Source organism: Eumetopias jubatus, unplaced genomic scaffold (genome assembly GCF_037043125.1).
Source record: "Eumetopias jubatus isolate StellerSeaLion01/CBP00866 unplaced genomic scaffold, mEumJub1_p1.0 scaffold_8, whole genome shotgun sequence".
Lineage (NCBI taxonomy): Eukaryota > Metazoa > Chordata > Mammalia > Carnivora > Otariidae > Eumetopias > Eumetopias jubatus.
This window is the reverse complement of record NW_028274814.1, coordinates 1,499,727-1,521,141: the sequence shown is the minus strand read 5'-3', so window position 1 is coordinate 1,521,141 and position 21,415 is coordinate 1,499,727. Positions and strand designations below refer to the sequence as shown.

Here is a 21,415-nt window from a genome sequence, read left to right as displayed (position 1 = left end):
GAAATATTTGGCACTGAAGCTGTGTTAAAGAGACTTAAAGCTATAATACTGCCTTCCCTGCCTTTTGGAAATCTGCACAAAATGCAGTTGAAAAGAAATTCATAAGCTGGACCCACACTCTCAACGGGGCTCCATGCTTGGCCCTTAGGAGATTGGCAGAGTCAGGATATATACATGCTTATACGGTGTTTGAAGGGTCAGAGAGAGGGTCTGTAGTTTTTATTGGATTCTTTTTTTTTTAAGATTTTATTTATTTATTTGACACACAGAGAGAGACAGCTAGAGAGGGAACACAGCAGTGGGAGTGGGAGAGGGAGAAGCAGCCTCCTGGCTGAGCAGGGAGCCTGATGTGGGGCTCTATCCCAGGACCTTGGGATCATGACCCAAGCCGCAGGCAGACGCCTAACAACTGAGCCACCCAGGCACCCCTTTTATTGGATTCTTAAAGCATTCGTGACCTCTTCCCTGGCCTTCTCAAATTTTGAAGCATCAATGTATAAAGCATCTATGAAATTAAAATTTATGTCGCAAGGAAAACATATACCTTATTAAAAAGCAGTTATATACCTAGACATAGAAATTTGAGCGATTTGAACTAATTTTATAAATCCTTACTTTTCATTTCTTTGCCTGCTGGGTGCTCTTGGGTACTCTCTGACTCATTATTAGCACGTCTGACAAGGAACTTGCAAGGAAGAGAGAAGAGCTCAGCCTGCAGACAAGTTACCTTTCCCGGTCATTGCAGCTCTATTAAAGGTGTTTTGAAGAAAGAGGAGGATGGGAGTTTGTCCCCGCCAGCTATTGTGATTGTGGCTAATGAGACAGAGATGTACTCTCTAAGTGCTAATCCGCAGATCTGTTTTTATACTTTCTCCCACGTAACCTCCCACTTTGTGTGGGGTACAGTCCTGGCACACACGGAGTACATATCTCTTGGACCGAGAATATGGATTAGAATGGTAGGCTATGCATTGTAACCCAGCTCAATCCTCAGACCTCTGTAAAACATCTCATCTCCTGACACAAAGAGTGAAATCACACAGTTGTTGAAGTCTGCTCTCATGTGCTTGTTCCTGTATAAAAGAAATCTCTGTGTTGATGGCTGTGTAACAGCGTGACCCTCCAGTCTGTGAATAGACCTAGTTGCAAAATAGCATATTGGTTCTGGCTGCACTGGGAAAAGTCACTGGTATGTGCCATTCCAACGAACTGGAATATAATTTGAGTGAAATTACTACAGATTCAATTAGGCTAATAAACCAGCTGTGCTTTTCAGGTTTCAAGACACTTGGGAGGTTAAGTTAGACACTAGACAAAGGGTAAGTCCTCCCCCCCCTCATCAGGAGCAGCAGTGGTCGTCTCTTGAGTACTTGACCCTGTTTGTGCCAGGGTCTGTTCTAGTTGTTTGAACCTCCTTAGTAGCCATTCTGGGTAGGTACAATTTATCATTTCCATTTTACAGATGAGGAAAGTGAGGCACAAAGAAGTTAGCCAAATAAGCAGTGGGCCCAGGACTGGGAACCGGGTGGTCTGGCCCCAGAACTCCCCTCTTAGCTCTCATCCTGTATGCTTCTCAGAGGATGATGCCAGTTCCCATTTGGATGGAGGTTGTTAAGCTTATTTATCTAAAGTTAGAGATGACAAATTTTTATAGGATCATTTCTGAATATGGGCCCTAACTAAAATTTGTAATCTAATTTGTTGTTGAGCTGTGGAATAACAGTTATTCTTTGCCCTTGCTTATAAAACCTCTTTATTTTTTATTTGCTTTATTGTGAGGAATGTTGTTTCTTTAATTTCTCCTTCAAGTTTCTGAAGAACATACTTAGTACATGTTGCTAAGATAATCTACAAAGAGGCTACTGCTAACGAACAAAGAAAGCAGTGGCTGCAGGTAAGCCATTTTTAGAATGGCGGGGGTGGTCAGCTCTACTCCTGGATAGTGGTGACTTCTACTAGTTGGAGGAGAATTTGGCTTTTCTAGCTCCCAGCTAGCAACACATTAGCAAGTGACAGTAGACTTTGGGAATATTATGTAGGGAAAGGATCAGTTGAGAATGGAACACCACCCAGGCTAGAAAAGAGATGGGCCTTTAACTGGCTCAGAAGAGCCAGGACAGACAAAATATTAAGTGAAAGGAGGCTGCTTCTGAAAGAAATATGACAGGTTTTAAAGCTTGAAACCATTTGAGAATAAACCTCTCTAGGTATTTTGACAGTTAAGTCAGGGTGAATTTTAAAGATTAATATTCTACTCAGCATTTATCTGTTTTATTATTTTTTAAAAGATTTTTATTTATTTGACAGAGAGAGAGAGAGCAAGAGAGGGAACACAAGCAGGGGGGGCGTGGGAGAGGGAGAAGCAGGCTTCCCACTGAGCAGGGAGCCCGATGTGGGGCTTGATCCCAGGACCCTGGGATCGTGACCTGAGCCGAAGGCAGACACTTAACGACTGAGCCACCCAGGCGCCCCCTTTCTATGTTTTAGATGTAATTGGTATTAACAGTTGTTGGAAAATATAATACATTATGAAAGACACTTAGGTTTTTTAAAATTTTTTTATTGTTATGTTAATCACCATACATTACATCATTAGTTCTTGATGTAGTGTTCCATGATTCATTGTTTGTGCATAACACCCAGTGCTCCACGCAGAATATGCCCTCTTTAATACCCATCACCAGGCTAACCCATCCCCCCACTCTCCTCCCCTATAGAACCCTCAGTTTGTTTTTCAGAGTCCATCCTCTCTCATGGTTCGTCTCCCTCTCTGACTTACTCCCCTTCATTCTTCCCCTCCTGCTATCTTCTTCTTTTTCTTTCTTCCTAACATATGTTGCATTATTTGTTTCAGAAGTACAGATCTGTGATTCAACAGTCTTGCACAATTCAGAGCGCTCACCATAGCACATACCGTCCCCGATGTCTGTCACCCAGCCACCCCATCCCTCCCACCCCCCACCACTCCAGCAACCCTCAGTTTGTTTCCTGAGATTAAGAACTCCTCATATCAGTGAGGTCATATGATACATGTCTTTCTCTGATTGACTTATTTCACTCAGCATAACACCCTCCGGTTCCATCCACATCGTTGCAAATGGCAAGATCTCATTCCTTTTGCTGGCTGCATAATATTCCATTCTGTATATATACCACTTCTTCTTTAGCCATTCATCTGTCGATGGACATCTTGGCTCTTTCCACAGTTTGGCTATTGTGGACATTGCTGCTATAAACATTGGGGTGCACGTACCCGTTTGGATCCCTACATTTGTATCTGTGGGGTAAATACCCAGTAGTGCAATTGCTGGATTGCATGGTAGCTCTATTTTCAACTGTTTGAGGAACCTCCATACCTTTTTCCAGAGTGGTTGCACCAGCTTGCATTCCCACCAACAGTGTAGGAGGGTTCCCCTTTCTCCACATCGCCGCCAAAATCTGTCATTTCCTGACTTGTTCATTTTAGCCATTCTGACTGCTGTGAGGTGGTATCTCATTGAGGTTTTGATTTGGATTTCCCTGATGCCGAGCGATGTTGAGCACTTTTTCATGTGTCTGTTGGCCATTTGGATGTCTTCTTTGGAAAAATGTCTGTTCATGTCTTCTGCCCATTTCTTGATTGGATTATTTGTTCTTTGGGTGTTGAGTTTGATAAGTTCTTTATAGATTTTGGATACTAGCCCTTTATCTGATATGTCATTTGCAAATATTTTCTCCCATTCTGTCGGTTGTCTTTTGGTTTTGTGGACTGTTTCCTTTGCTGTGCAAAAGCTTTTTATCTTGATGAAATCCCAATAGTTCATTTTTGCCCTTTCTTCTCTTGCCTTTGGCGATGTTTCTAGGAAGAAGTTGCTGTGGCTGAGGTCGAAGAGGTTGCTACCTGTGTTCTCCTTTAGGATGTTGATGGACTCCTGTCTCACGTTTAGGTCTTTCAACCATTTGGAGTCTATTTTTATGTGTGGTGTAAGGAAATGGTCCAGTTTCATTCTTCTGCATTTGGCTGTCCAATTTTCCCAACACCATTTGTTGAAGAGACTGTCTTTTTTCCATTGGACATTCCTTCCTGCTTTGTCAAAGATAAGTTGACCATAGAGTTGAGGGTCCATTTCTGGGCTCTCGATTCTGTTCCATTGATCTATGAGTCTGTCTTTGTGCCAGTACCATACTGTCTTGATGATGACAGCTTTGTAATAGAGCTGGAAGTCCGGAATTGTGATGCCGCCAGCTTTGCTTTTCTTTTTCAATATTCCTCTGGCTATTCGGGGTCTCTTCTGGTTCCATACAAATTTTAGGATTATTTGTTCCATTTCTTTGAAAAAAGTGGATGGTATTTTGATGGGGATTGCATTGAATGTGTAGATTGCTCTAGGAAGCATTGATATCTTCACAATGTTAGTTCTTCCAATCCATGAGCATGGAACGTTTTTCCATTTCTTTGTGTCTTCTTCAATTTCTTTCCTGAGTATTTTATAGTTTTCTGAGTACAGATCTTTTGCCTCTTTGGTTAGATTTATTCCTAGGTATCTTATGGTTTTGGGTGCAATTGTAAATGGGATCGACTCCTTGATTTGTCTCTCTTCTGTCTTGTTGTTGGTGTATAGGAATGCCACTGATTTCTGTGCATTGATTTTGTATCCTCCTACTTTACTGAATTCCTGTATGCGTTCTAGCAGTTTTGGGGTGGAGTCTTTTGGGTTTTCCACATATAGTATCGTATCATCTGCAAAGAGTGACAATTTGACTTCCTCTTTGCCAATTTGGATGCCTTTGATTTCTTTTTGTTGTCTGATTGCTGTGGCTAGGACTTCTAATACTATGTTGAATAGCAGTGGTGAGAGTGGACATCCCTGCCGCATTCCTGACCTTAGAGGAAAAGCTGAGAGCTTTTGAGAATGATATTCGCTGTAGGTTTTTCATAGATGGCTTTTATGATACTGAGGTATGTACCTTCTATCCCTATACTCTGAAGAGTTTTGATCAAGAAAGGATGCTGTACTTTGTCAAATGCTTTTTCTGCATCTATTGAGAGGATCATATGACTCTTGTTCTTTCTTTTGTTAATGTATTGTATCACATTGATTGATTTGCGGATGTTGAACCAGCCTTGCAGCCCAGGGATAAATCCCACTTGGTCTTGGTGAATAATCCTTTTAATGTACTGTTGGATCCTATTGGCCTAGTATTTTGGTGAGAATTTTTGCATCCATATTCATCGAGGTTATTGGTCTGTAATTCTCCTTTTTGATGGGGTCTTTTTCTGGTTTTGGGATCAAGGTAATGGTGGCCTCATAAAATGAGTTTGGAAGTTTTCCTTCCATTTCTATTTTTTGGAACAGTTTCAGGAGAATAGGTATTAATTCTTCTTTAAATGTCTGATAGAATTCCCCTGGGAAGCCATCTGGCCCTGGGCTTTTGTTTGTTGGGAGATTTTTGATGACTGCTTCAATTTCCTTAGTGGTTATAGGTCTGTTCAGGTTTTCTATTTCTTCCTGGTTCAATTTTGGTAGTTGATACATCTGTAGGAATGCATCCATTTCTTCCAGGTTATCTAATTCGCTGGCATAGAGTTGCTCATAATATGTTCTTATAATTGTTTGTATTTCTTTGGTGTTGGTTGTGATCTCTCCTCTTTCATTCATGATTTTGTTGATTTGGGTCATTTCTCTTTTCTTTTCAATAAGTCTGGCCAGGGGTTTATCAATCTTGTTAATTCTTTCAAAGAACCAGCTCCTAGTTTCATTGATCTGTTCTACTGTTCTTTTGGTTTCTAGTTCATTGATTTCTGCTCTGATCTTTATTATTTCTCTTCTCCTGCTGGGTTTAGGCTTTATTTGCTGTTCTTTCTCCAGCTCCTTTAGGTGTAGGGTTTGGTTGTGTATTTGAGACCTTTCTTGTTTCTTGAGAAAGGCTTGTATTGCTATATACGTTCCTCTCGGGACTGCCTTTGCTGTATCCCAAAGATTTTGAACAGTTGTGTTTTCATTTTCATTGGTTTCCCTGAATTTTTTTAATTCTTCTTTAATTTCTTGGTTGACCCATTCATTCTTTAGTAGGATGCTCTTTAGCCTCCATGTACTGAGTTCTTTCCGACTTTCCTCTTGTGATTGAGTTCTAGTTTCAAAGCATTGTGGTCTGAAAATATGCAGGGAATAATCCCAGTCTTTTGATACCAGTTGAGACCTGATTTGTGACCTAGGATGTGATCAATTCTGGAGAATGTTCCATGGGCACTAGAGAAGAATGTGTATTCCGTTGCTTTGGGATGGAATATTCTGAATATGTCTGTGAAGTCCATTTGGTCCAGTGTGTCATTTAAAGTCTTTATTTCCTTGTTGATCTTTTGCTTAGATGACCTGTCCATTTCAGTCAGGGGGTGTTCAAGTCCCCCACTATTATTGTATTGTTGTCAATGTGTTTGTTCGCTTTTGTTATTAATTGCCTTATATAATTGGCTGCTCCCATGTTAGGGGTATAGATATTTACAATTGTTAGATCTTCTTGTTGGATAGACCCTTTAAGTAGGATATAGTGTCCTTCCTCATCTCTTATTACAGTCTTTGTTTTAAAATCTAATTTCTCTGATATAAGGATTGCTACCCCAGCTTTCTTTTGGTGTCCATTAGCATGGTAAATGGTTTTCCACCCCCTCACTTTCAATCTGGGGGTGTCTTTGGGTCTAAAATGAGTCTCTTGCAGACAGCATATTGATGGGTCTTGTTTTTTAATCCAATCTGATAGCCTGTGTCTTTTGTTTGGGGCATTTAGCCCATTTACATTCACGGTAACTATTGAAAGATATGATTTTAGTGCCATTGTATTGCCTGTAAGGTGACTGTTACTGTATATTGTCTGTGTTCCTTTCTGATCTACGCTGCTTTTAGGCTGTCTCTTTGCTTAGAGGACCCCTTTCAGTATTTCTTGGAGGGCTGGTTTCGTGTTTGCAAATTCCTTTAGTTTTTGTTTGTCTTGGAAGCTTTTTATCTCTCCTTCAATTTTCAGTGAGAGCCTAGCTGGATATAGTATTCTTGGCTGCATATTTTTCTCATTTAGTGCTCTGAAGATATCCTGCCAGTCCTTTCTGGCCTGCCAGGTCTCTGTGGATAGGTCTGTTGCCAATCTAATGTTTCTACCATTGTAGGTTACATATCTCTTCTCCCGAGCTGCTTTCAGGATTTTCTCTTTGTCTCTGAGACTCGTAAGTTTTACTATTAGATGTCAGGGTGTTGGCCTATTTTTATTGATTTTGAGAGGGGTTCTCTGTGCCTCCTGGATTTTGATGCCTGTTTCCTTCCTCACATTAGGGAAGTTCTCTGCTATTATTTGCTCCAATATACCTTCTGCCCCTCTCTCTCTTTCTTCTTCTTCTGGGATCCCAATTATTCTGATGTTGTTTCATCTGATCGTATCGCTTATCTCTCGAATTCTGCCCTTGTGATCCTGTAGTTGTTTCTCTCTCTTTTTCTCAGCCTCTTTATTTTCCATCATTTGGTCTTCTATATCGCTGATTCTCTCTTCTGCCTCATTTATCCTAGCAGTTAGTGCCCCCGTTTTTGATTGCACCTCATTAATAGCCTTTTTGATTTCGACTTGGTTAGATTTTAGTTCTTTTATTTCTCCAGAAAGGTTTCTCTAATAACTTCTGCGCTTTTCTCAAGCCCAGCTAGTATCTTTAAAGTCATGATTCTGAACTCTAGGTCCGAGATCGTACTGATGTCTGTATTGAGTAGGTCCCTGGCTGACGGTACTATCTCTTGTTCTTTTTGCTGAGATGATATTTTTCGTCTTGTCATTTTGTCCAGAGGAGAATAGATGAATGAGAGAACAAAATGCTAACAGATTAACAACGTCCCCAGCAAATATACTCTATACAAATCAGAAAAGACCTGAAACCAGGGGAAAAGAAAGGGAAAGAAAGAAAGAAAGAAAACAAGAAGGAAAAGATAAAAACAAAAACAGAACAATACAAAAAGAACAGAATATGGTCATATATGATCAGGCTAGTGCATAGATCAGTGCCACACACTAGATTTTGGGCATATTTTGGTCTGTTAGAAAAAAGTGCCTCCTAAAATTTTAAAGGAAGAAAGACTTATATATGTACAAAATAAGGGTTGATACAATGAAGGGATGGAAGATGAGTGTAAAGATGAAAATTATAAAAGATTTTATAAAAGGAATTGATAAGATAAGAAGTTGTTTGAAAAAAGAAAAGATTTAAAAAAAAAAGGAGCGAATGTGATCAGGCAGGAGACTAGAACAAAGCCATACACTAGTGATTTAGGGTATATTTTGATCTGTTAGAAGAAACTGTATCTCAGAATTTTAAAGAGAGAACAGCTTATATATATATGCCAAAAATAAGGGTAACTACTATGATAGAAGGGATAAAATATGACTCTAAAAATGAAAAATAAAAAATGTTTTTTTAAAAAAGGGTTGATAAGATGTTTGTTGAAAAAGGGAAAAAGAAAAATTAAAAAAAAACAGTTAAAAAAATTAACTTTGAAAACTAATGAATCATGGTAAAAAAAAGCCATGAATTCTATGTGCAGTATTCCCCTAGCGCTGGAGTTCTCCCATTCTCCTTGATCGGTAAACTTGGTCTTGGCTTGCTGGCTGTTCGTGCTGATCTTCTGGGGGAGGGGCCTGTTGCCGTGGTTTTCAAATGTCTTTGCCGGAGGCGGAATTGCCGCGCCCTTGTCGTCCGGGCTAAGCAAGCTGATCGGGTTTGCTCTCAGGAGCTTTTGTTCCCTGCAAGCTCTGGTACAGCTTTGGAGGACCAGGGTGAAAATGGTGGCCTCCCAATCTCCACTGGGAGGAGCTGAGAACTCGGGGCCTGGTCCTCAGTGCGCCCCCAGAGAAAAGCAGTCACTCCCGCCTCCCTGGTCTCAGGCTGCACTGCATGCTCACTCGGCCTGTGACCGAGCGTTTCTATCTCTGGCACCCGACGTGGTGTGGAGTCTCCGAACCCAGCAGATCCCTGCGGTGCGCTCCCGCGCTGCTCCTCCCGGGGGAGGAAGGGAAGTCTCCCCGGTTCTGCTGCTTGTTGGGTCCCTGCTGGAGGAGCAGTGTCCCGACTGGGCCGCGGATCACAGTTTATGGCAACCCCCAGCTGAGAGCCCGTGCCTCGGCTCCGTCTCTGTAGCCGGCTTCCCTGCTCCGATACCTGGGAGCTCTGCTGCACTCAGGCACCCCCGGTGTTTCTGTGACCCCCGAGGGTCCTGAGACCACACTGTCCCGCGAGGGTTCCACCCCCCGCTTAGCCACTGGAGCAACGTCCCTCAGCGGAGCTGTCTTCTAAAAGTTCCAATTTTGTGCTCTGCAGCTCTATCACTTGCCAGAAGTGGCAGAGGCCCCCTACCCCACTGTCTCTTCTCCAGAATATCGCCTTGGATTTACTTCTCCGCACGTCCTACCTTCCAGAGAGTGGTCACTTCTCTGTTCAGATAGTTGTTGATACTCTCTTCTTCGGTCTCCTGTTGAGTTCATAGGTGTTCAGAATGGTTTGATCCCTATTCAGCTGAATTCCTGAGGCGAGACGAAATCCATGTCTCCTACTCCTCCACCATCTTGCTGACACTTAGGGTTTTAAAAGAGGGTTGGGTAAAGAGCTTTGTTTAAAGTTTGTACTTCATTCAACATTTGCTAAAGTTTTGGCTTTGCTTTTTCTTTAAGGTTAGCTATTTTAATGAATCTTTTTATTAAAATGTGAAGATCTCTCATAAATTGTGAGTGGCGTTGCAGGTGTCTGGAGTCTAGAATCACTGTTGAAACTGAGGGATAACTTATGCCTTTTACTTTGGCCTAATTTTTCTGTGACATCCTCTTGCCATTTGGTGACAGCATACCTAAAGTGAATGGATCATTCTAAGAAGTTGAAAAGAAATTTAAAAAGAATGAATCAGGGGCGCCTGGCTGGCTCAGTTGTTAAGCATCTGCCTTCAGCTCAGGTCATGATCCCAGGGTCCTGGAATCGAGCCCCGCATCGGGCTGGCTCCCTGCTCCCTGGGAAGCCTGCTTCTCCCTCTCCCACTCCCCCTGCTTGTGTTCCCTCTCTTGCTGTCTCTCTCTGTCAAATAAATAAATAAAATCTTTTAAAAAAAATGAAATCAGAAGTTGAATGGCTGGACTACCTTAGTCTCGTGAAAAACAATTACAATATTTGTCTTAATAATGAAATAGGTGATATTTCTAGAAACTTTGTGAGAGAATAAAGTAACTATAGGGTGTTACATATCAGTTAAGCAATAGTCACACTGTTAGCTGGACTTAGAACCAAAAGGATTTCCTCAAGCTCCAGACCTACCACCTGATAATTTGGGGACCTTGAAAAAGTCTGGAAGTCTCAGTTGTCCTGTCTCATAGAATAGGACATAATTCCCGGCTTACTTGACTCAAATGTTACAATGGAAAGGAAGGTGATTTGCAAACTAATTGTAACACCATATAAATATGTTGATGTTATTACTATTAGTGCCTCTTGGAATATAGATAAATTCTGTTTAATTTTCCAAGTTCAGTACCAAAACTGACAAAAGTCTTTCTGGTATTTTGAGTACAGGTACAGTGTTTTTATAATTGTAAAGATCAGGGTGGAATATATTCTCTTCAACTTTGGGAATACTGCTGGGTAGAGAGTCGATAGTCTTCTTAAGTAGATAAATTCTGAATTGATTTCTGCCATCTAGCTTTGAATGGGATGGTAGATTCCTTCTCAAAGGATGTCTATGCTGTTATACTCTACATCTGTTAAGCCATAAAAGTCCAAGAATGAAGTGAGTTTGATCCAGGAACTGAAATTTAAAAAATTCAAAACCTTACTTTGCCTCTTTGGGAAATTTGCTCTTAATAGAACAGAAATTTATTGAGTAACTGCTATGTTAGCATCAATACAATATGCTTGGATGGTGTGAAAGAAGCCTCACTAAGATTTTAATCTCAGTAAAATTTTAAAAGTCCAGGAAGATCAAAGGATCCAACCTATATTTTGAAATAATTTCAAATTTATAGGATAGTTGTAGTAATACAAGAGTATAGGATTTTCACAGCTCCCTGAGGGAACCTTAGATATTCTGGTTCTCACACACTCATTCTTCTTGACACAGGATGTTGAAATAGGGGGCACACTTTGTTCTTTTATCTCTCTTTTTTTTTAAAGAGAATCTAGAAATGATAATGGTGTACACACTGATAATGTTGATAGAGATGAGAAGCTCGTGTCAGGTGTCAGGTCCTTGAGTGTCTTGGTTATATCTATAAAACACTTCCTCTTGTCTTGTTTGTCTCCTGTTTGCTCCTCACCCACCCTTTCTGCATTGGTCACTCTTACTATGTGGCACAAATAAAGTGCGGCTTGTAAAATGTAATCGTGTATACAAATACAGGATAGCTAACAGGTGTAATTGCTTCCCTGGTGCCTTCGTAGGTCATTTTGAAGACTACATTGTCCTTGTTAAGACACACAAGTAAAGGGGTCACTAAACCAGTGTTAGGACTTGTCCTAGAAACTTCACGGCATATTGTTGGTGGGAGTTGCTCTGTTGAAACCATGATCTTTTGTATATGCTGTTAGGATCTCATCTGTGAGTAAGCCAGCACAAATTCTTGATTATGGTTGCCTGGTTTTCACATTGCTTAGACACTGTTGTATGGCTGGAAGGAGCTGTTCTTATATGACTTCAGTCTGTGACCTCCCAGTTCCTTTGTTGTCATTTACTAAGGGTAGAGGGAACACAGCTGTTCCTCGCGTGAGCTGGACAGGCACCCTCTTTACTATGCCATTTTATTTTTCACTTTTTGCTCTCTTAACCTCAGTTTCAGCTTCATCATCTTGCTTAGGGATTTCTAGAGTAGAGAAAGCAAAGAAAAAACAGGAAGTCTGAGAAAGAGCAAGGACTTTGCCCAAAGAGCCCTTTAAGAAGCAGACTCTCTTGCCTCTTACTCTTTAAGCAGAGGCTCCCACCCCAGCATCTCTGTGTTAGACTGTTATTTTACTTTATGTAAACATTGTCATACATATCTATGTTACATGAAGTTATATGTGTTATATATGTTATGTAGTCATATAAACACATATAACTTTACACATACATATATTTAACTTTTTTTGGAAAAATTTCAAACTTACAGCAGTTGTAATAATAATAGTACAAAAAATTCCTATATACCCTTTACCTAGATTTACCACTTTTAAGCCAGTGTTTTATCACTTTCTACCCATCCTCTGATCATTATTCTATATATTTTCTTTTGAAATGTTTGGGAGTAGATTACCTGCATCATTCCCTTTACAGCCTAATACTTCACTATGTACTTCCTAAGCACAAGGATATTCTCTGTATAACTACAATATTGTTATCAAAATCAAGAATTTAACATTGGTAAAATTCTTTTTAATTAACTGTCCATAATCCAATTGTGTTAAGTGTTCCCATAATGTCCTGTGTAGCATGTTTTTCTCTGCTACTGCTTTCAGTCCAGGATCACACAATGGCATTAAGTCGGTGTGCCCCTCAGTGTCCTTTAATCTGGAGAGATCCTCAGCCTTTCTTTGTCTTTCATGACACTGACATTGTTGAAGAATACAGGGCCAGGTGTTTTTTGTTTGGTTGGTTTTTTAAAGATTTATTTATTTATTTGAAGGAGGGGAGGGGCAGAGGGAGGCAATCTTCCAGCAGACTCCGCGCTTAGCATGGAGCCCAGCGCAGGGCTCAGTCTCACGACCTGTGAGATCATGACCTGAGCTGAAACCAAGAGTCAGATGTTTAACTGACTGAAGCACCCAGGCGCCCCAGTTTTTTTTTTTTTTAAGATTTTATTTATTTATTTGACAGAGTGATAGAGACACAGTGAAAGAGGGAACACAAGCAGAGGGAGTGGGAGAGGGAGAAGCAGGCTTCCCGCGGAGCTGGGAGCCCGATGTGGGGCTCGATCCCAGGACCCTGGGATCATGACCTGAGCTGAAGGCAGACGCTTAATGACTGAACCACCCAGGCGCCCCTGTTTTGTTTTTTTTTTTTTTTAACAGAATGCTTCTCATTTTGGATTTGTCTGAAGGATTTAGGAAAGCATTCGCAGCCAGAATACTTCAGGGAATGCTCCCTGGCGCTTCTTAGTGTTTCAGATCTGGAGACACAATATCCTTCTGACTTCATTGGTGAATTTGATTTTGATCACCCTGCAAGGAGCTGTCCAGATTCTCTACCCAGTATTTAATGACATTCCCCTGCCAACTCATAAGCAGCCTATGGGCCATCAAATATCCTGCTCCTTATCTTCAACCCCAGATTTAGCATCTATTGATCATTCTTGCTTGAACCAGTCTTTATATTTTGGTTGCAGAATGCTAATTTTCCAGCCCCATTGCTTCCTCCCCATGTGGTAGTCATTATTCTGTTCTCAGGGGAACCCTTTCTTCCCATCCACCCATTCTACCATCCATCCACCTTTAGTATGGACTTCTGGATTTCTGTTTTTTCAGTGATAGCCATTTCTGTCTTTAATTATTTTGATGCTCATATTTCCCTAGATTGTCTAGTGGCAGTCTTTTCAAACTGGCTCTGTGTTCTTGCGGGATGCCCCCATCTTTTTTTTTTTTTTTTTTTTTTTTTTTTTGAGCACTCTCTTGCTTTTTGGTACAGTAAGATGTTTTAGGCTCACCTTGTACCTCCCTGGAATCAGCCATTTTTCCAGGGAGCCCTGGTTCCCGCCCCCATCGCCAGCCCCCATGACAAGAGTATTAGAAACCCAGATCTAGAATTCATTGTACTCCTCGCTGCTCGGTGTCAGTGTTTCTCACTGGCCCATTTAGCAAACATGACTAGGAAAGAGACGTTTTAGAAATCATTAATTCCTACCGATACTTTAATTTCCAGTTCTAGTCCATCCCATCAGGTGTTTTCTTGCTTTTGGTTTTTAACTATTTTTTTCCTTCTATGAAAAATGTATTTTTTAAAAAAACAGTTTTATTGAGATATAATTTATGTACCACAGAATTCACCCATTTAAAGTATACAATTTAGTGGTTTTTAGTATATTCATAGAGTTGTGCAACCTTTACCACAGTCAATTTTAGAATGTACTCATTACCCCAAAAAGAAACCTTGTATTCATCAGCAGTCACTCTGTTCTTCCTGTCCCCCCAGCTCCTGGCAACCACTACTCTGCTTCCTGCCTCTACAGATTTGTCCCTTCTGGCCATTTCATAGAAATCTAATCGTACATTATGTAGCCTTTTGTGACAGACTTCTTTCGGTAGCATGTTTTCAGGGTGCATCCACATTGAATTAGTTTATATTAGAACTCCATTCCTTTTTATGGCAAATACTATTCCATCATGTGGCTAGGCCATATTTTATCTATCCATTCATCAGTTGATGGACATTTGGGTTGTTTCCACCTTTTGGCTATTTTGAATAATGCTGCTATGAACATTCTTGTACAGGTTTTTGTATGGACATATATTTTCATTTCTCTTGGACATATACCTAGGGGTAGAATTGCTGAGATATATGGCCATTCTATATTTAACATTTTGAGGAATTGCCAAACTGGTTTTCAGAGTAGCTGGTCTTTGGCTTTTCATATTGTGTCTGCAGTTTTATGAATTCAGTTTTAAACTCTGATCAACAGTTAGCTACTTGTTTCTTCAAATCGCAACTCTTATTTTTTTCTTTACTTCCTTTTTACTTTTTAAACTTTTCCCAAGAGAAGAAATAACCTTCAGGAACCAGGAACATTTTTACCAATAGGACTATAACTGCATTCATTGAGAATTTTGAAGGGCACAAGTTGGTGTAGCAAGAACACTTTATTAGGAGTCAGATGGCCTGAACTCTGATTGTTCTGATAGAGCTCCACTTTGTGATGCCCAGTTCTTGTGTGACTTGGTAAAGCGCTTCGATTCTGTCACCCATAAAGAGGAATGCTACTGCTTACCTCCCAGAACTGTCTCGCAGGATAGTTATGAATGGCAATGGAGATAGGATATGTGTGGGCCTTTTAAACATTTGCATTGTGCATATTTGAGCTTCTGCAACAGTTTCCTAATTATGTAGAAGAGTGAGCTCAAATGAATTAGGAAAGAAACTTGAATTTCTTATATTCTCAGGCAAGTCTAACCTATTTTTGAGTCTTTCTGTAAATTAAAAATTTTAAGACCTACATTGGATAAACATCCACCCTACTTTACCCCCAGCATTCTGGAATATGCTCATTTCCCACCCCACCCTACCCAGAAAATACAGCCTGGACTATATATGCCATTGCATTAAAGAAATGAAGTAATAGAAAAAATGTTATTTGGAACATGAACCTCTGTTTCTTTAGTAGCTGCAGAAAGAACCCAGGGAGCAGTATATACATGCTGTCCTACTTGCCTTGCGGAAGCCTCCGGAGGGGTTGGGAGCCCGGGGCGGCGCCGCACGCCCTCAGTACTCAGCCCTCAGTGCTGTCAGGAAAATCTCTGCCTCAGATGGTGCCAAGCCTAAAAGATTATATTTCTGGATTTTGCCTCACAGCCAGAAATTTAATGACAAAAAGTACTTCTCATTGTAGAGTTGGTGCACTGAGCCATAATAAAGCCAAGATTTGACCTGGGATTGAAGTACATTATGAATGTAATTATTTTGTAGTGACAGCATGCATGACTCACAGTAGAGCATAATTTGACCTCAGTGCTGGCATTGGCCCCATTTTTGTTCTTGAAATCCAATGTTGGTTTATTTTCTGTTTCCATAAATTAATGATTTTGTCCGCTTTGGTTCTTAGTTCCATGGATGTTTGCTTTTTCTTTTAGTTTTTCAGAACTTGCAGTTTTTCCCTGCTATAAAAAATTGATCCTGCTAAAAGCTGTTCAGTCTCCCTTTTTCTTCCATGGAATATTAGTTTGTTAATACCTTGAGATCAGAGATGAGGGGTCTTCCTTTTGTTTGTTCTGTTATTTTGTCATCGGGTCTCTGAGGCCTGTTGGTGGTATTGGAAGGATGCTGGTCTCAGCTGTGAATGCTTCTTCCCTCTTGGATAAGAGGGTTTGTATGGACTTGGAAATTGCACAGAATGTCCTTGTATCCACTCCATATTGGCTGTATGACTTGGGCAAAGATACTTTCTTAATAACGATTAAGAAAGTATCACACCTGCCTTCATGGTTTTAGGAGACTATCTACACATCATGAGTGTTCAGATGGTGGCAGGTGGTGGCCGTGGGCACCCCAGCCCCTTTGCCCACCTCTCCGGTGCTATTCCCGCATATATTTTGCACACATCAGGCCTTCACTTAATTCCTAATAAAGGATTACTAGTGCAAATTTCATTTCTCTGTGCTCTGGGAAACTAGCCTTCTTAATGAAGGTCATGGCTTAAAAAAAAATGAGGGAACTTTCATTTTTGAAGATTTTATTTGTTTTTCAAACTTTTACAACCTTTTTTCCTCTACTAATATTACCTCATATTTTCTAATGCTTTATTTTTATTTGATCCTAACAAACCCTAAGAAATAGTAGGTCAGTTTTGTCCAACCATTGAAAATGGGAAGTTAAAGCACAGAGACTAAGTGTTATTAAGTGACTTAATAATACTCGTTGAGCATGTCCGTGTGCTCAGCAACCCAGGTGTTACCCTGGGGATAGCCCTCCCAGCACCACGATGAGCTCTCCATATTTTATAGATGAAGACATTGAAGCTTGGGGAGGTAAAGCATATAGTGACCTTATAATTTATTGCCCAAACGGGGACACTATTGAGTGTGAAAAGGGATGCTATTATTGGTTACTCAAGGACAACGGGCAAACTTGGACTGTCCCCAGCGAGCCAGGACATGTCATCATCCTACTTAACTAACTTGCCCAAGTTTACATAACTAATCAGTGGCAGAGCTACATCCTGAACTCCAGGCTTTCACACTCCAGCCATGCTCTTGCTTCACCTGTACTGGAGTGACTTGTCCACATTAGCTCCTAGCAGGACCACAAGAGAGCCAGGACTTTCGCCCCTTTGTTTCGCCAGCCACTGCCCCGCTGCGGTGTGTCCTGAGCACGTCATTATTTCTCTTGTCCGTTGGCAAGAGCGCTTGCCATGAGCTCCTGTTTGCCAGCTTGTTAATACATGGCACTGCCCTTTCTGCTGTTGGTAGGAAGGCATGGACTTTGGAGTCAGACAGATGTGTTCACAAATGTGAATTCTGGTGTCTTAGATTTGACCTTGGAAACATTACTTAATTTTGCTGACCTCCTTTGACTTATCTATAAAGTGAGAATTCTGCCTGCCTTGCTAGGGGTTTGTGAGCTGTAAATGAACGCATGTAAAATATCCAGAATATTGTTGGCTTTTATTTGATGGCCATTAAATAAAAATTGTTGTTGTTACTGTCATCATGTCACCGTTTAATTATATCTAAGTGTAGTGTATGTGGAAGGAAGAAGTGAGTGGTGACCTGGGGACATGAACAGTTGATGAATGTCTCCTCCCTGCAATGGAGAACCTCCGAATCATTTAAGCAGGGAGGTGACATGATCTGATTTGCTTTGTAAAAAGATCACAGTAGCATCAGAGGAAGACTGGTTTGGAGAGGAATGAGCCTGGAGACAGGATGGCTTTTGCAGTAATACAGGTGAGAAGTGATGGAGGCCATTCATATACCAGTTAGTGGCTGGAGGGATGTACAGGAAAATGCTTTTGAAATGTATTTAGGAGGTAGAGTCAATAGTACTTGATGGAAGGATACCAAAGGAAAGACAAATATTTGTGGGTTTCTGGTTTTAAGCCATTATTAGTTGAATGGAAGAAGAGATTCGTTTGTCATTTGAGGTGCCTATGAGGAACATTTAGGTGGCGAGCTTGGAAGAGAGATTTTGCCAAAGAGGAGAGATTTGGGACTCAAAGGAGAATAGAAGGAAGTTGAACTAATGAGACTACAGGAGGACCCCCTAGGGTAGGGAGAGAGTATACAGGGAGAAGAAAAGACTGTCACCTTCCAGGGAGTTCAGAGAAATGGAGTCCACAAAAAGGGACCTGAGTAGCCAGAAAAATAGAAGGAAACTAGGAGAGAGCTAGGACTGGAAAGTACTCATTACAATAGCAGTTCAGGATTCTTTGTGAATGGGTATTGCACGTGGAGTGTGAGCCAACTTCTAGAAAATTTGAAGAAGCGGAGTCATTACCTAGCCCTGGCCTGGAGAATGGTAGGTCTTCCACTGGAGGTGAGGGGGGCACGTTCATTTGCAAGAGAGGAAGAAGCAGTAGGGTGGATGCTGCCTGATGGGCTCTCAGTTCTCTGCGATGCATGGTGCTGCGGGAGCTCAGAGGCAGCTGACAGAGGATCTGAGAAGAAGGTGGGGTTGGAATACTTGGGAGAAGGGTTTCTGGTCATTGTGGAGGGTCCAGTGTCAGTCTTACCCCTGTACCCCCATTTCTCTTTGTTTTGCACCTGGATTGTCTGTGTGTGTTTGTGTGTGTGTGTGTGTGTGTGCGCATCTACATATCTTTGTTTTGTTTTGTTTTTAAAGATTTTATTTGTCAGAGAGAGAGAGCACAAGCAGGGGGAGTGGGAGAGGGAGAAGCAGACTCCCCGCGGAGCAGGGAGCCCGATGCGGGGCTCGATCCCAGGACCCTGGGATCATGACCTGAGCCGAAGGCAGACGCTTAACGACTGAGCCACCCAGGCGCCCCAAGTCTACATATCTTTGTATCTGACAGACATCTAATTGGAATCACAGAAAGGGATGATCTCATTATTTGGGACACATGATAACTCTTCAATAAAACCTTCTTAAATACACAGTCCAACAATTGTCTGTTAATGGATCTAGGTGTAAATAGGTTATTTTATACTGTGGACATTATGTGAATAGGTGGACTAGATGATATTCACTCCGGTTCTAAAAAGTTTTATGCCATGTATTTATTACTTAATTTGTAAAATATACACTATTTCAAAGATAAAAATTTTTATTTTCTTAAAATATTCTGAAAAATAGTTTAGAGCATTTATTTCCTTAAAATCCATAATTGGACTTCTCACTGATTGGACTGTTCTCTGCTGCTCTTCCAAGCAGTTTATGGTTGACATTATAGTATCTGCTCTTTCACCAAGACTGTCATTCTTGGTACCATCTGTCTGAGCCAGCTAACAATACTGTTGTGCCCTTCCTTTTCCAGTAAAACCTTGTCCTAGGTATTTTCTTTCTAAGTTTTCTAGTAAGTTACAGACATTAGCATAAAAAAGCATTCCTATCACTTATTTTGACATGTTTAATGTACTTTTTACTTAACAAGGAGTGATGTAATGCTTCTCATGTGCTGGCCCTGCTCTAAGCACTTTATAAATATTAGCTCGCACCTGCAGTTGCCACTCTAGCACCTGTCTTCATGACTGCAGCTCTCCAGTGCATCATGTGGCCATGTTATCTATGAGCAAGACTGAAACCTAATTGGAAGATTTTAGATGTGCCAAACATACACATGTACAAGCATATGGACTTTTCAGAATCATGGGATGACTAAATTAATGTAGTAGTATGCTATATAATATTAAAACTGAGAACCATATATCTGGTGCACCATGTGCTTGTTCAAAATATTGAACACATGAGAACACACTTTTCCGTGAATGTACATTGTGTTTCTGATGCTTCAGAGGCTTCACAGACATTTCCAGCTGTCTGTGTTGCAGGACACTCATTGGTGCTGCTTGTCGGAAGGTGTGGGTGCCTGGGCCGGCTCTCCCTTCCCTCTGCTACACAGAACAGTTCAAAACAGAAACCAGAGCAGGAGAGCAACCCCAGAGGCAAGAGCTTTTCTGCTGCAGGATTCTAATTATTTGAGCCTTTTAGTGACGTGGATTTCAGATCCAGAGAAGTATGCATTCTCTGAATCTTGTAGTCCTGACATTCAACAAGTGACTTAACACCCAAATGGTATTTTAGACTGATGAGGCACCCTTGCAACTAAAAATCTTTATAACTCAATACCGAGGATTTGTATTCAATTTAGATGTTGTTGTAGAGTTTGAAAGCTTAGTTGGTGTTCCCCTGGCAAAGTGAGGGCTGTGGCATGCCAGCCCTAAGTGCTGGGAGGCTGCCGTTCTGTGGGGCTGCTTTCAGGTAACCCTCTGACCCTTAGGGGACTGTGTGTGCCGGGGGGTGTGCCTGCCCGGGGGTGTGCCTGCCCGTGGGCTCACGGAGGGAGTTTCTTAGACTGTGGAGGGATGTGGATGATGTTCACCTGCCTCATATCCTCTCCTTGACACCCATGCTCATGTTTTCTTAGGGAAACTATTTATTCCTCGCAGTTCCCATCACATTTTAATCCTGAGAAATTTGTGTCAGAAGGAATAGTTGAAACCACACGAAATAAAGTGAACTATTATTGTCCTTTTGCTTCATTGTTGGGATTATATCTAAAGTTACCCTGCGTCTCTAAAAATTCATTAACATCAATTAATTACTGAATTTTTGTGTTAAACATATTATCTGTTGAAATTTTGTTTGTAGTAGATTTTACACCCATGGGGAAAATTTCATAAGACCTTCAAAAGCTTGCCACCTGTATTAATAGCTGTATTATGTTCTGAGTTTTTAATGTGTTTTGTGTGACTTAAATATGATTGCTATAAGAGCTTAAGAGAAAAAATTGTTTTTAGTGTCTTTGGATTGTCGTAATGAGAATGTTGTGATTAATTTGATAGATGTGAAAATGCCATTTTAAAATTGACATTCAAATTGTAATTTGAACTTTGCAAGTTTTTTTTGTGCCCTTTCCTTACACAGGACAAAACAGTGTGAGCTTACGAAGGAAAGCCCAAGAACTGAATTTCCTGACTTTGGTTATTTCCTTCTGACCTACATGCTATTTATAAACCAGTGCCAGGGAGGGTTATAATGTTTCGGTAGTGCAGTGCCCTCTAGCTGTGGTCTAAGGAACTGGACACTTGAAATCGTGACTATTACCATTTATTTAGTTTTGAGGAGAGATTCTGTTTATAACATTGGTTTTGTATTTCTCAGGCTATTGCATATTTTCATAATTTTATTACAGAGGAAACATGATTAAATATAAAGTAAATTTTAAAGTGTGAAATAGGGCCTTTGGTCTCTGATTAGCTTTAAGGCTTCCTTTACATTTGTGAAGTGTGGACACAGGGTTTTATTGCAGATGGGCACTTGAGGCAGCCAATTTTATTAGCCCTGAAGGGATTATTTGCATCAGTTGCTGAAAATGCCTCTTAGACTGTCAGCATAGCACCAGGTAAATGGAAACTTGTTTGGGTGATTTTATTTTATTTTTTCCCCTAACTTGCTTTTGAATAAGAATTATCTGGAGCAATGTCTACTAATCATATCGCACACATATTGGCAAAAATCTACTTAGTATTCAATTAGATGTCATCAGTGTATAATTTAAGTTCTGTTTTCTTTAC

General features: G+C 40.7%; 1 protein-coding gene across 1 annotated transcript in view; it reads left to right on the top strand.

The window, feature by feature from the left end:
• CCNY (cyclin Y) overlaps positions 1-21,415 on the top strand; it is a 232,542-nt gene that overhangs the window by 168,850 nt on the left and 42,277 nt on the right. The gene's annotated exons all lie outside the window — the stretch shown is intronic.